Below are 15,042 nucleotides of genomic sequence, written 5' to 3' on the forward strand. Positions count from 1 at the left end.
CTCTCTAGGCCCCAGGTTTTCTGTTTTTGAGTTTTCACCTGTGATTTATATGGAATAGTCAAGAGCTCCTTGCCAAGTACAGAGCCATGAAAACCCTCCCCTTTCCTTTCTTCTGAAAGCTCAGGGTGTATGTTTCCATCATGGCTACACTGAGTTCATCTGCGTAAGGTCTCAGGAAGAGATCTGGCTTCATTTTTTTTTATTCATGGATATCAATTTTTTTGGGGAAGCACTTGCTAGAGACATTATCCTTTCCCTAGTCTCTGCATCTTTGCTGAAAACTTCTTTTTTAAAAAAAAAGATTTATAAATTACTTCTTTCATTTGTTTATTTTGCATCTCAACTGCAGTTCTTTTGACCACATATGCAAGAGTTTTGTTTTGGATTTTGGATGCTGTTCCATTGATCCACATGTTCATTTCTCTGTCAGCACCATACTCTTTCACTGATGGAGATTTGTAATGAACTGATGTAGGTTTGAAATCAAGAAGTGTGTAACTTCCAAAATCATTCCTTTTAAAGATTGTTTTGGCTATTTGGGAGCCTTTTTTGATTACCTTTGAAATTTAGAATGGATTTCTCCATTCCTGCAGCAATCACCATTGTGATTTTAATAGGGATTAAAATCCATGGGCTGCTTGGGTGGTACTAATGTCTTAATAATATTAAGTCTCCCAGGAGCATGGGTCGGCTTTCTGTTTATTTGTGTTAGGGAACCATTTCTTTTGAATGAGCTGATAGTAGGCTGTGTCCTATTTACCTGAATGCTTTCCTGGGTGAGACATGAGGGTCTGGACAAGGTTTGATTCTGTGGAGACCCTGACTTACCCCTCTTTATGATGCTCCAGCACATAGAAATTACTTAGCTACCCATGTTTTCTCTCTTTATTTGTTCCTAGAAAATATAGCTCAATTTTATAATGATATCTGATCTGTTATAGTATCATAGCTTGGAACACACACACACACACACACACACACACACACACACACACACACACACTGCACATGTGCTCTTACTTTTCTTTAGGTCTTAAGTTCATACTGCAGTTTCCAACATCTCCAACTCATATTTATTTGTTGCAAACACTGTCAGATGTGGCCTTTAGTTTCTTGTGGATTAAAGTGTGGCTATAAAGCAATAATTTTTAATTGGGCAATATAAGCCAAGTTATAGGTATGGGTAGGGAAGTGCAGTTTGGAGTGATTGGTAACTTCAATAGATCACACTACCCATAAGTGGCAGAGTCAATATTCAAATCAGACTTCTCTGACTGTAGTGCCCAGGCTGTCAACTCAACTCTTCCAGCATGATTGGGTCAAGCCCAATTTGCAAACTAGTTAGAAGTGGGGGATTTGATATTTATCTCCATAACTATCTTATCTTGGCCAGAAATTATGGGGTCAAAAAATCTAGGGAAGTGATCTAAGGCTTTGTGGTGGTTTGAATGTAAGCTCATGGGGAGTGGTACTATTAGAAGGTGTGGCTTTGTTGGAGTAGGTATGGCCTTGTTGGAGGAAGTATGTCACTGTGGAGGTGGGATTTGAGGTCTCATATATGCTCAATCCATGATCCCGTGTCTCAGTTTACTTCTTGTTGCCTTTGGATCAATCAAGATGTAGAATTCTCAGCTTCTTCTCCAGCACCATGTCTGCCTGCATGGTGCTAAGTCCTGCCATGATGAGAAAGGACTAAACCTCTGAACTGTAGGCCAGCCCCACTTAAATGTTTTCCTTTATAAGAGTTGCTGTGGTCATAGTGTCTTCACAGCAAAAGAAACCCTAACTAATTCATGCTTCTTAAAATAAATGGGACTCCACATGGAAGACTCTAAATACATTATGTGTAAACATATAAATCAAGGATTACAAAAGAGAGTTCTAGGAATTTTCTCATCTCAGGATTAAGAAACAGGAGATCTCATATGTTAGTTCTGGTTGGTTGTTTCTGTGTTCTTTATATGAGATTTTCGTATACTGATATCTACTTGGCATCCATTTTTCAGGAGGAGCCAGGGCTTCTGTGAAGGATAACCTTACCCTCCTTCCTCTCTTCCTGGTCACAAAATAGATTTCTTGATCATAGCAAAAGGCAAGCTAGACACAAGGCAGGCAAATGAAACCTATTTGGAGACTTTCTCAAGAGATACTTTGTGAAGAATACCCCTTCATAATGTGAACTGTAAGCTGGAGGCATTTGTAGATATTTCTGCTGACCTACCAAGGAGGAATGAGGGTGATCAATCTGTAAAGAGCAGAAAAGACAAGGAAAAAAAATCCCCAGTGGCATTGTTTGAATACCTTTGTCTCCAACCAGACCAAGTAGGAGACACTGTCTCAATGCTTTAGCTGGGACAATTAGTAAATTCCTTTTATGAGAAAATTATTAATTTATATATTTATTATATATGTCATGTTTTGTGTGCATGCCTGTGTACATGTATGTACTTGTGTGTATGTGTATAGGTGAGTGTGCATGGAGGCCAGAGAGTGATGTTGGGTGCCTTACTTTATCATTCTTTATCTTATTACCTTGAGACAGGGTCTTTCACTTAAGTTGGAAGTCGGCTGGTGGTCATCAAGCCCCAGTGATCCTACTTTCTCCACGTTCCATAGCTCTGGGTTTAAAGGCATGTCAATACAACCACTCCAAGTGTTTTAGATGTATGGAAGATTGGAACTCAGATCCTAACATCTGTGTACCGAGTGAACCATCTTTCTCTTGCCTCCTCAACTCCCTTTTCTGTATAGGTTGATCTGAACTGACATTCTTCCATTCCAAGGCATAAGAGAAGCAACAAGATAGAGCGCAGTAAGAGTGTAGACTAAACTTGGGGTCTTCATCATTTGTTAGTTGGGAGCCTTCTGGAAAATTCTCTGAATTCTCTGCTCTCTCATTTCCTCCTTCCTCCATGGAATCATAGGAGCTTTGTGATAAATGAATGAGTATAAAATCCTGGATGAGAGCCCAGTGCCCACGGTTGTCCTAAATATGCAAATCCATACAATACTCCACAGCTTTGGGAAGGAAAGGAAGTACTCTTTGATGATGAAGAAAATGAGGCTCAGCAGGGATACAGAACCTGACTGAGTAGTCCTGTAGTTTACATGTCAAATAGGGGTGAATGCCTGACTCTTGTTCAGCTCATGGAGCTGATGTTTCCTGGAGGTGGATAGAGGAACCACTCTTGCTTCTTCCAGCTGTCTTCCACCTTGCTGAGCCATGTGTGGAATCCTTCCCCACCCCCTTCCTCCAGTGGAGGCTTCTTCACATCCACCACACTATAGGGAGAGCGTCAAATAGCTGCAGAGATGCTAAGATGCCAGGTTGTATTTGTTCAGGTGGATACAATAGCATCAAACTAGCATGGATCTCAAATATTGAATCATGACTCTTCAGACATCTTTGTGTTTAAATCATAGCCCTGTCAAGCTCACATCTGATATGCACTAATTAATGCTCTCTGTGAATTGTACCCAATTCTCCCCTTGGTGAGTGTGTGTGTGTGTGTGTGTGTGTGTGTGTGTGTGTGTGTGTGTGTGTGTGTGTATGTGTATGTGTAGACAGATTCCTAAAGATCCAGGAGATCGGAAATAAGCATCTGTCATTGTTACATTCAGTGCTTGCCTCATTGTGGCTGATGGGTGTTTCTTGCATAAGAGTGGTGGGTACAAGTTATTAGACAAAAATGAATCATTTATGAGGAAGTCACCTACGGCAAATGAAGCTAATATATATTTTTTAGTATCCCTTAAAGCCAAGATCTCAAGCTGAGTTGAAGAGGTAAAGCCAAAGTCAATGTGTAAATTCATATTACAACCCTGGCAATTTTTATCGTATTTTTTCCTTCTCATTCAGAATGCAGGGGTAATGCTAGCAGGAAGTGGGATTTGACAGTGGGAGGAGAATATGTTGGGCTGTTTCAAGTGGAATATCCACAAAATCTCTTTACAAATAGAATGTGTTAATGTCCTTTTGGTTAATGAGGTGTCACATCTCTGGATTAAGAAACTGGAGTCGCCGGGCGGTGGTGGCGCATGCCTTTAATCCCAGCACTCGGGAGGCAGAGCCAGGCAGATCTCTGTGAGTTCGAGGCCAGCCTGGGCTACCAAGTGAGTTCCAGGAAAAGGAGCAAAGCTACACAGAGAAACCCTGTCTCGAAAAACTAAAAAAACAAAAAAAAAAAAAAAAAGAAAGAAAGAAAGGAAGAAACTGGAGTCATTGTGTACTGAGTTGTTTCTAGGTACTCCTGGGAAACACAAGACATGCTGTCAATGTGGTTTATTTTTTTGTTTTTTGTTTTTTGTTTTGTTTTACAGACTAAGGAAGGTACATGAACATTAATTAGACTTTGTTTATAACTCTACCTGTAGATTGAAATGTAAATGTCAAGGGAATTGGAAAATAAAACTATTTCCAAGATCCTTGATGCTAGAGGAAAGGGGGATTGGTAAAAGTTTGACTAGCCAAAGGACAGTGCTTGCCAGTGTGGGGTGGAGGGAAGAGAGGGCTGAAGTATTAAACTGAGAGGGGAAGAAATTAAAGAGATGTTTCCTTTTGCTGTTGAGCAACTGGAGTTGACCAGTCTGATCTCTCCAGCTCTGTGCTGGTTGATCATGGGCAAGCCATGCTACCTCTCTGGGCTGTTTCCTTGTTTATTGAATTAGGACTACATCCAAAAACATTCCTATGAGGCTTACATTTTATGAAAATACTATATATTTTATGTGTAAAGTGTTTTAATTCTTTTGCTTCTTCATTTTCTTCTCCCCGTCCCCAACACATTCTACTTTTCACATCCATCATGAAACTTGTCTCATACCATTGCACATGGTATGTAATGCTTTAGAACTGTCTGTGTTTAACATGTAACCTATCTTCTAAGATGGCAAATCACAGCAAAGAGGACATAAATGGCAATAGGCAACAGCTTCTTCTTCTTCTTCTTCTTCTTCTTCTTCTTCTTCTTCTTCTTCTTCTTCTTCTTCTTCTTCTTCTTCTTCTTCCTTCTCCTCCTCCTTCCCCTCTTTCCTCCCATTTTATCCACCCCTTCTTCCTCCCTCCTCCTCTCTCCCTGCCCTTCCTCTTCCCCCTCCCCTCCTTTTCTTGTTCTTCCTTCTCCTCCTCCTCCTCCTCTTCCTCCTCCTCCTCCTCCTCTTTCTCCTCATGGATTCAGAATACAGTAGCCACTGGGACGAAGCTACCTAACAAGACAGAGATTACATTTTTCAGGATCCTTAAATTTAAGTAGTGCTACATGCTTAGTTATCACCAATGAAATGTGAGCATAAGAGGTGCATGTCACTTTCAGTGAACAGATACATTTTCTCTATTTCCTAATTTTGATGTAGACAAGTTGGAAGCTGTGATGATTGATATTCACTGTCAGCTTGATCTGATTAAGAATCACCTAGGAGATTAGTAAAGTACATCTCTGGGTCTGTCAAGGCATTTCCAGACACAACAAGATAATGGAGGCTCTCGGGTTGTGAATGGAGTGACTGTTAGTGAATTCATAATATTGGGAGGTATTGGGAGGTGGTCCAAACTAGGAGCCTAGTTGGAAGAAGTAGGTCACTCGGCGCATGTCTCTGTGGTCTATATATTGCTCTGACCTCTTTATGTATTTTCATTTCTCTTCTTTCTTATCACTAAGGAGTAAAGCACTAGTCTCTTCCACATGTTCTTGCCTCCATGTTTCTGCCCAAGCACCAGGGGTAGAGAGACCGCGAAGCAAACCATTCGAAACCAGGAGCCCAAATAAATCCTTCTTTCATTAAGTTGTTTCCATGAGGTCACAGTGATAAGGAAGGGTTTGGCCACAGAGTGCATAGGAGACAGAAGTACCCTATGCCCCCAACTCACAACCTTGTACCAACCACCAACTGATTAGGAAAACCAATGTTATATTTGAACAAGAAATGCACTTGTAGCACATCTAAGCTATATACACTAGATTTCTTTGTTGTAGCAGCTATTGTTCTTGTTCAAAAGGACAGATTGTGTCTATTTATGGAGGCAAAGTGGAAGCCACACATCACCAACAGGATCTAATTACTAGCAGCCTTGAATTGATTGGGGGTTAGACTAGATGGCCTCTGAGGTCTCCTAAAGTCCTGATGTAATAGTACCAATGTCCTGTGTTTAATGAATATGGGCTGTGCTCTAGACCCTATGCGAAGCACTTTGTACCAGGGGTCCCCTTTAGATGCTGGACAACCCTATGAAGTAACACTAAGTAGGTTAATGGCTGCTGGCAAGCATAAGAAACATGCAGGGTGAGAAGGGAGTTCCAACAATACTGATGGAAATTCCACACCAGACCAGCTGCATTCATATATCATTTCACCAGGGCTTTTAGAGATTAGATATCATCATTTTATAGAAAGAACTGATAAAATTAGAGCTCTTCAAAAGTTTGTCCATATGGTCACTTCTTCCACTGATATGCATTTACTCACTGTTTACGGTGATGCTAGGTGCTGGACTGGCCACAGGCAATTGCAGAGTGAACATGAGGAACATGGGCCTTGACATGTTAGTACTTATAGCCCAGCAGCTGCATCATGAGGCAAGCAAGCTGTCAGAGAGATTGATTCCGCCGAATCTGGATGCCCACACATTGAGAGCCCTGACATTGGGCAGATGATGTTGGGGCAGATGATTTCCAGGGCCCTTTCTTTTCATGAGGGTCAAATTATACAATAGGTTGATGGTTGAAAAAGGTCGTCAGAAATAATCAGGGGACAGAGCACACAAATGACAGGAGAAAGGAGCCAGCTAGAGAAATGGCTTTTTCTATACCCAGAATCTGATCTATAGCAATTGTTCAATAAATGTCAGCTACCATCAATTACTATTAAAAAACAATTTCTGCATTATACAAATATCTTCGAGTATTTCTTATTCACTGAGCAGCACTGTTTACAGTTCCCAATAAATGAGAAGGGTCATTATTTATTAACTGGCTTCTGTTTTCCATGTCCTCTTACTCTGTAAGCCATCTTGCATGTTTTCTCACGTAACTCTGCAGTAATTTTACAAGGTAGTACATCAGTCGGGATCAGTTAGACTATTATTCAGCAACAACCACTCCTCAGATTTAGGTGGCTTGTGGAAGCAAAGGTTGTTTCTCACTCGTGCTGCATAGCCATCAAAGGCTCGCTGATGCCCCTCTTTGGTGTTATGAATCCCACTCTGGGACTCATAGTGACAAGGAATCTACTCTGCATATTGAGGCTGTCACTGCAGATGGGAAGGAGAAAATGGTGAAGCACATACTGTTCCCAAAGCTTCTATCTGGAAATGCCACATGTCACTTCTGCCCACAATTAAAAAAAAATTTTTTTTTTTGACAAAGCAAGACAGAGTCCTTACCTGAGTTTAACTAGAATGAGGCGATATGATCCTGACATGTCCCAAGGACGACCCAATCAATATCTGTTAGCAGTACTAATGACTACTTCAGAAAGCTATGATCTGTTACATCCTGTTTGTAAATGAGGCACATGTGGGCTTTGTGAGGAGGAGGCGAGGCAACTTGTTGGAAGTCAGATCACAGGAAAGAAGATTTGGATCCCATCTATTAGACCGCAAGTCTTGTCCCCGAGTTCTCTACCTGTTCCCTGGCTGTCACCTTCTATCCCCTCACAGACCATCTGGCACCAGCTCTCTCCACAGACACCATCGCCTTTTCTCCACTGGCTCCTTCTTAGTAGGGATACACGACAGTATCATTGTGTTTTCAGTGAGCAAAAAATTCTCTTCTGCAACATAGGCTGTGTATCCAGCCACTGCATTAGCTCCGTATCCCGGGTTACCAGCAAACCTTTGGAAAACTGATTTACAAGTATCAGTTCCTTCACCACCATCCTGTGTTCTGGACTCTGCCCACATCTCTCTGTTAAACTCTCTCACTGTAGATGGTGTACTTCAAATTCAAGAGTCTCCTCAAAATCTGATTTCCACCCTGATTCTTCACCAGCATAGGACAATACTGAACACTGCCTCAGCCTTCACCATCCCCTATCTTTGACTCACATGGCTACTTCTTGTGGCTTTCCCCCTACAACCCTGGCCACTCCTCAGTGTCTTCCTCCCCTCAGCTAATTTTTGGGTCATGTGTTTAGAGTACCAAGATTCTTTCTGTTATCATTCCAGCCACCCATTCTATCCAAGGAATCCCATAACTCATTCCTTCCATTATCTCAGCTAGCTGATGACTTCTTGTAGCCCTCATATAATGGGCTTTCCTACATTATTTTATCCTGCTGTGTGACTGTGTTCCTACAGAACCCTGTTCATGCCCCCGGGAGGAATACCTCTGCCTGCCCAAGAAATGCCTTCAACAAGATGCCACCACATTCCAGCAAAGCAACTCATCATGCTCAAGGGCAATTTGCGTACAGCCCATATTCGGCCATGAGACTTTATGTACTCTGAGCACATTTGATGACAGTGCTGGGAAATATTCTGTGTGTTTGTCACTATTTTTCCATCCTTGCTTTGAACCGTGAGCTATCTCAGAATAAATGCTTCAGAGATGCCCAGTACAGAGCTCTTGAGCAGAATAGCCTTGAGTCCCCTGGTTCTGATGAATCTTGAATTCAATTTCAATCCCTCAGCGATGGTCATTGGTGAATAGAGATGAGTTCTCAGTGCCAACTTAAGCCCAGGCCTAATGCACTATGGCCACACAGACCCCGAGCCTTCTGGACACTATTGCTCAGAGGTTCTATAGAGATTAAAAAAACTTTTTATTTTAAGGAAAGTTATGAAATCATAGATGGGGTTTTGAATTTTATCTTGGGAAATCTGAGGGATTGGTCTTTCCTTCAAACTTGAAGCTTATCATTTGGGTTATTGTTAGAATCAGCTAAGCATTTTTTCTCTCCATAGTTTTTACATGAAAGGAATTTTATTTTTACATGTTCCCAGTCATTTTTACCCCTTTTCCATTGGGGGCAGTTTTCTGAATGGTGACTCCAAGAACACTGGGCATGCTCAGTGTAATAACCACTTTTCTCACTGTTGTTCCTGCCCCCCTCTGCTTCAGTCCTGGAAGGAGGGCAGGTGGTCAAAGAAAGACATTTGTGCTCCCACTTTGGCTAGCAGACTGTCACCTTTTATTGTGTGCAAAGCTGGTATGTTTAAAGGAACACAGGACTCTGAGCTTGAAGATGACCACTGAAGAAAAGCTATGGAAAGCTTTCCTGCTTTATCTGTAAAGGCATAGAGTCCAGCTGCCAAACACAGAGTAGGTAGGAATCCTTCATCTTGCAAACCCTATTGCTTTTCTCTTCGTAAATGGAAGCTCCTTAAGATTCCTCCTCCACAATTTAAAACAAAACCAGAACGGTCTTGGAGACAATGTTGGATGCAGATGCTCTTCTTCCCAAGAAATGGCCATTTAGCTCATCTCAGTTTATACCAATGAGTGTTCCAACCTCTAACCAATGGATTTTCATAAACTATAAGACAGGTAGGCAGAAATTGTAGGAAGAAATCAGACATCTCCTTTCTCCTTTATCTGGTCAAACTGTATATAAGTCCCTTTACCTTGATTAATTTCTGTTTTCTAATTTCTTTTAAGATATGGGGAAAGTACTCTGCAAGTTTTTAATCCTAGGCCCTGGTAACAGTGTGGCAAGAAGCCCTGGCAGAACAACTTACGGGAAGAGCAGTTTATTTTTGCTCATTGGTTCAGGTATATAGTCAACCATGGTGGCTGGAAAAGCTGTCATGCTTGCACTGTGGCTTATGCACATCTTGATGGATCAAGAAACAGAGAGAGCTTGGGCCAGAAGTGAAATTTGACTGCATCCCTAAGCCTGTGCAGCCAGCTTGTCTTTATGTCCCAAAGACTGATCCTCCAAGTGGGGACCGAGTTTTCAAACACACTAGCCTATTGGGGACATGCCACATCCAAACCATAACACACAGCTCAGATCCATCCTCCTCCTCCCTTCCTGAGCTTCTGTACCACTCCATTAGGCACAAGCCTCCTCATCTGCAAAGGGATTTCATCACACTCCTAGCCTTCCAGGGTTACTGTGTGTGGTGGTTAAATGAGCGAGAGTCATTTTCAAGAGCTGTGTAAGTGCTAACCATCACCATTGCTTTATACAGAGACTGGGTGCCTGTCCTTCACCAGGCCTGCATCAGTAGGATGCACAGCTCTCAGTGAGACTCTGCTTCCTGCTCTCTATCCTGCAGGTGATCACTGCTTAGACAGGATGTGAGATTCCAAGGCAAATGGTGTCAACATTAGGTTTGAAGAGGTAGATATATGCTTGAAGAACTAGGCAGTCCATAGAAGAAGAAGTTACATGCAACTCTGCCATGCCTTAATGGCTGTCTTTAAAGAGGAGGCACCTTCAGAAATGAGCCCTGAATGTTGAGTATAGTTTGAATAGATCTGCACACAGAGGGCACAAAGCAGAGAGGCAGAGGGTTCCCAGGACCTTTAGGGAAACTGAAATTGGTAGCTTCTTGTGAGATCCTTGCTCATCCCTTCAATCTATTCAATCACGTGTAGGCCTGGACCCAAGGTGCTTGTCTCTGGAGCCAACTTCTCTGCTGAACTTTTTGCAGGTTCAGTTGGAGACTCTACAAAGAACTAAAAGATGGGGCATGTGAGATAGTCCACTATAGGTGACTTATCTCACCTAATGTAACTTACATGCCTCTACCAACAGTAGTGTCTTATTTAGCAATGGAGACCACAGCTCAAGGAAGTTGAGCAATCTGTCAAAGGACACGCAATGAACACACTCATCCAGTTATTATCTACTGAGCGTCAAAGGCCTGGCTGAAGGGGGAACTCAGGCCATTTTGATTTGCAGTCCTAATAACATTAACACACACACACACACACACACACACACACACACACACACACACACAAAACATACACACACGATGCACACACTAATGTTTCTTGTAGAGAGCCAGATCCCCAAAGGATCATTCTTCATATAGATCACCCCAACACTCACCAACCTGCATTAGTTGCAACCGGTCTTGGTTCTGTGAAGATATCAAGCAAGGAATTCACTGGAAGGTGTGTGTGTGTCTGTGCTCCCCATCTAATTACTAAATCTTCCTCTCCAACCAGTGGCCAGTTTCCTTCCAATATGTAATACTCCTGTCCAGTTTTTCAGCCATGACTCTATAATGCACACAGTTTCCAGGAATCTTAGAGGCCACTTGGTGTACTGCCTAGCGTATTTAGAGCATGAGCCCAGAGACAGTAAGTACCTGGCTTAAGGTCACACAGTGCCAGAGTGGGAGAGGTGAAATTAGAGCCCCCATTTAGCCTGTACTATTGGAAACCACACACTGTTCATTTTGAAAAGAAGTTTCCAAGGATGCTTGCAAAATGTCTCAGGAAGGTGATTTAAAATGATTTTCTTTTTCTCTCTTTTTGCTTTCTGAACTCCGGAAACAGATTGGACTGAACAACTGAGCAGTGGGGAGGCAAAGTAAACAGAACGGGTACCTCATGCCCCCGGCATGTCTGTTGTCTGCAGCGACCGTCACTGCCTGCGAGGCTGACAGACACAGCCGAGCCTGCTCCTTCGCAGGGTTCTCAGACTCCTTCTGCTCTGTGAAGAGACCTGCCTTGGTAATGAGAAGACAGGACAGCCACTGTCTGCCTGCTTTGGAAACTTTCTCCCTTCAGTTATCTTTGTGTGTATCTGGGAAGGGGGGTGGTACTGGAGCAAGGTTCTCCTGAAACAACAGCACACATTCAAAATCTAAATCAGCAAATCTTTATTCATTGGTGGCACCAGCTTGATCCAGAATTCAAAGTTCAGGGTCTAGGAAGAGGCCTGAGATCCAGTGGGAGGGATCCAGACCTGATAGTTTATAGAGACGGAGTTCCAATGACCCCACAGTGCACTAACTCCCCCTGAGCCTCACCTAATGAGTGTAACCTCTTGGATGCCGCTTTCTGAGTTCAGCTGTCACAGGCAGAAGATTCAATGGCTGATGTCTCTTTTTAGGGTTGGTTAAACAATCAGCCAGACACCAAGGGTTGCTCCAAGATGAGTGTGTTTTAGGAAGGTTTTTAATCTATCTATCTATCTATCTATCTATCTATCTATCTATCTATCTATCTATCTATCTATCTATCTATTTATCTATTGTGAAGCCCAGGGTTTTGACAGATTTTTAACAGAAATGTAATGCCTTTGGAGCAAGGAGAGTATGCAAAAGATGTTTTCCCCCCAGCTTGTCCGCAGTGCATACCATAGATAATAGCTGTTGCTTTACACATGCTGTGACCTGGCCAGAGCAGAAAGAAAGGAGCCCACTGGGCCACTTGAAGCCCCAGTTACGGGGATGGGGAAGAGAAAGGATTTTCTTTCCATGGGAAGAAAGGTTACTCCTATCTGCCTGCAGAAATAGCCCAGGATATGCATGGTTTATGGTTCAGTGGGCAGAGAGCAGAATGAATTTTAGATCATCTTTGCCTTATCTGGTCACCTTGTATGCTACACAGGCTGCTGGATCACCTACAGAATCTCTGTCCAAACACATGTACCTCCTCAGCTGTCACCTGCTTCACCTGCTGGGGTTTGTGTAGATGACCCTGGAGGCATAAGCATTTGTAATTTAGGCTAAAATGTTAAATTCGCACTAAGCACATCTCAATCTGAGCACAGTGCCTGCTGGAAGCACACAGTAGGTTCTGGCTGAACACATGCAGGGAGATGCGATTCCTCATGTGACAATGCCCCACTGCATAATTCAATGAGTGTTCTTTGCATGAATGAATGAGCTTACAGGCTACTTGTGAAAACAAGACATAAATCCCCACATGAAATGTTTAATAACAATAAAATGTTCAAATCAGAGTTCAATACAACAACTCAAGAGATGGTGCGAGCCACCATGGGAGGGCTATATTAATTGCCAGGCCATGATTTTTATAGGAGTTCAGAAAGGTGGAAGAGATCAATCTGTGGGCTTGGTGTCAGAAAGCCTCAGATAGACTCTCGATTATGCACTTAACCATCACATCTATTCATTCATCAAATGCTTCCCGAGCCCGTATTAGTGCCAGCTAGCTTGCTAGACCCTAACAAGGCAGCAATAAGCAATGCAAGATCCATGGGCTTGGAGAGCTCACAAGCTACTAGGAGAAGGCAGTTAGGCAAAGGGACAATATAAATATTGTCTTAGTGGGTGAATACTCACAATATATATGTCATAAACTGCAGCATTGTATCAACGCTTCAGATTTCCATATGAACACATTCTAAATAGTCCCTGCAACTCAACATTTAGGAATTCTCTAGAGTGCTCACCTTTTCTTCTCTTGACATCACCCCCACTCCTGCCTTGCCTCCTTTCCTGTCCTTCAGTCTGCTGCCTCCTTTCCTGTCCTCCAGTCTGCCAGCAGCCTTCGGGAGCACCTTTCTGTCCAGCTGCTGGTAGGTATGTTGGTGGGTAGCAAAGGAGACCAGGAAGCAAAAAGTGTCGGCGGCAAGAACAGGTCCAACTGTCTTCAGCAATCACCAGAACTGCATCACCACAATCCAGTGCTTACCCCTGTCACTCCAGTTAGCTCGTCAGCTATATGGCCATGAACTCTTAGTCACCAGTGCAACAGCACTGAAGGGTATTCCAGATGTAAGTGAAAGAGGATGAAAACCATATCTCCTTGAGGAGGTAACATATGACTCCTAGTTTTTCATCACCTTCAAGGAGGGACTAAGCTAAGAGACACCTTCACATCAGAGACTCCAGAGCTGAACAGCATCAACAGCGGTGCAGAGGAAAGCACCCAGCCACTGGTACCAAAATATGTAAGCAGTAAATGCTGATTGGACCTTGGAACATGACAGCTTAGTTTCTGTAGGTCTCTATTACAAATGGGCATCATGATTCTTCTCATATTCATGTCATGAGAACCAAATGAAGTGGCATAAAGATTTGGTGACTAGCTGTTAAATCAGAAATGATTTTACAATCATTCAGTAATTTACTTATCAGCCAAAGCAGAAACCATTGTTGCTTGAGACTTCCAGTACATCTAGTTTATAATAGATTACTGGTATGGCCCTACCATTTGTGGGCAGTCATCTGAACCTAATGCACAGTCTGTAGTGGGTCATACATAATGTTTATGTAATATAAACCATCGTATGTGTCTCATCCATGACCAGCAAGTGTGGGCCCTGGCAGGTGACTACCCCTCAAGGTGAAGGGCTCACAGAGATGGGTAGATGTACTCACCTGCCAGAGTCTATAGCACTGGTCAATGAGGAAATAAGTCAGAGATGATGTACAGCTCATGGTGGACTCCACCACAGGGGTGGTGACAGAAGCCCATCCCATTGGGCAGTGGAATTAGACATTGTTTTCTAGCATAGTAGGAAGCATAGCATTCTGAAGATGGAGGATCAATAATACACAAGAACAGTTAAGGGGGGAAAGGGTAGAGAAGCAAGTGACTATCTTGCTCTGTTAGGCTTTGGTTACAGGGCGGCATCAGAAACAGTGGGAAAAATATAGCTATTATGCTCTAGGCTTCTCTTGGCCATCATGCATAAGCAGTTCCAGCCTTGTTTGCTGTTGATCCCTGACATGGACACTGAATCCTTCTGTCTTCTGTCAATCCACTGGGGTGCCATCTACTCCATAAATACTGACTAAGCACCTCAAATATGCTGGGTACTTGAGGAATCAGTCATCATCCTTGGACCTTGTCATACCAAATATGGGTTAGACCAGCTCTCTAAATCATGCTGGGCTCATGATTGGAATCAGTGTGTGATTCTGAAAAGGGCAAAGGCATGCATGTCAGAAACACCAGTGATTAGATTTTGACCTCAATGGGTCCTGCTTACTGGGTTGGCTCAATGTTCTTTCTTTTCTTTGGCTAAAGATCATCTGCCTTTAGGGGACCACCTCTTTTCTGTTGCATGCTCTCTGGCTGAAAGATTGGGCTGGTACCAGGCACAGCCCATCATACTAGCTTTTATACTGGCCATGGCATTTAGGCATGTGACCTAATGTAGGAGAAGCAG

Source organism: Peromyscus maniculatus, chromosome 2, assembly GCF_049852395.1.
Source record: "Peromyscus maniculatus bairdii isolate BWxNUB_F1_BW_parent chromosome 2, HU_Pman_BW_mat_3.1, whole genome shotgun sequence".
In the NCBI taxonomy this organism is placed as follows: domain Eukaryota; kingdom Metazoa; phylum Chordata; class Mammalia; order Rodentia; family Cricetidae; genus Peromyscus; species Peromyscus maniculatus.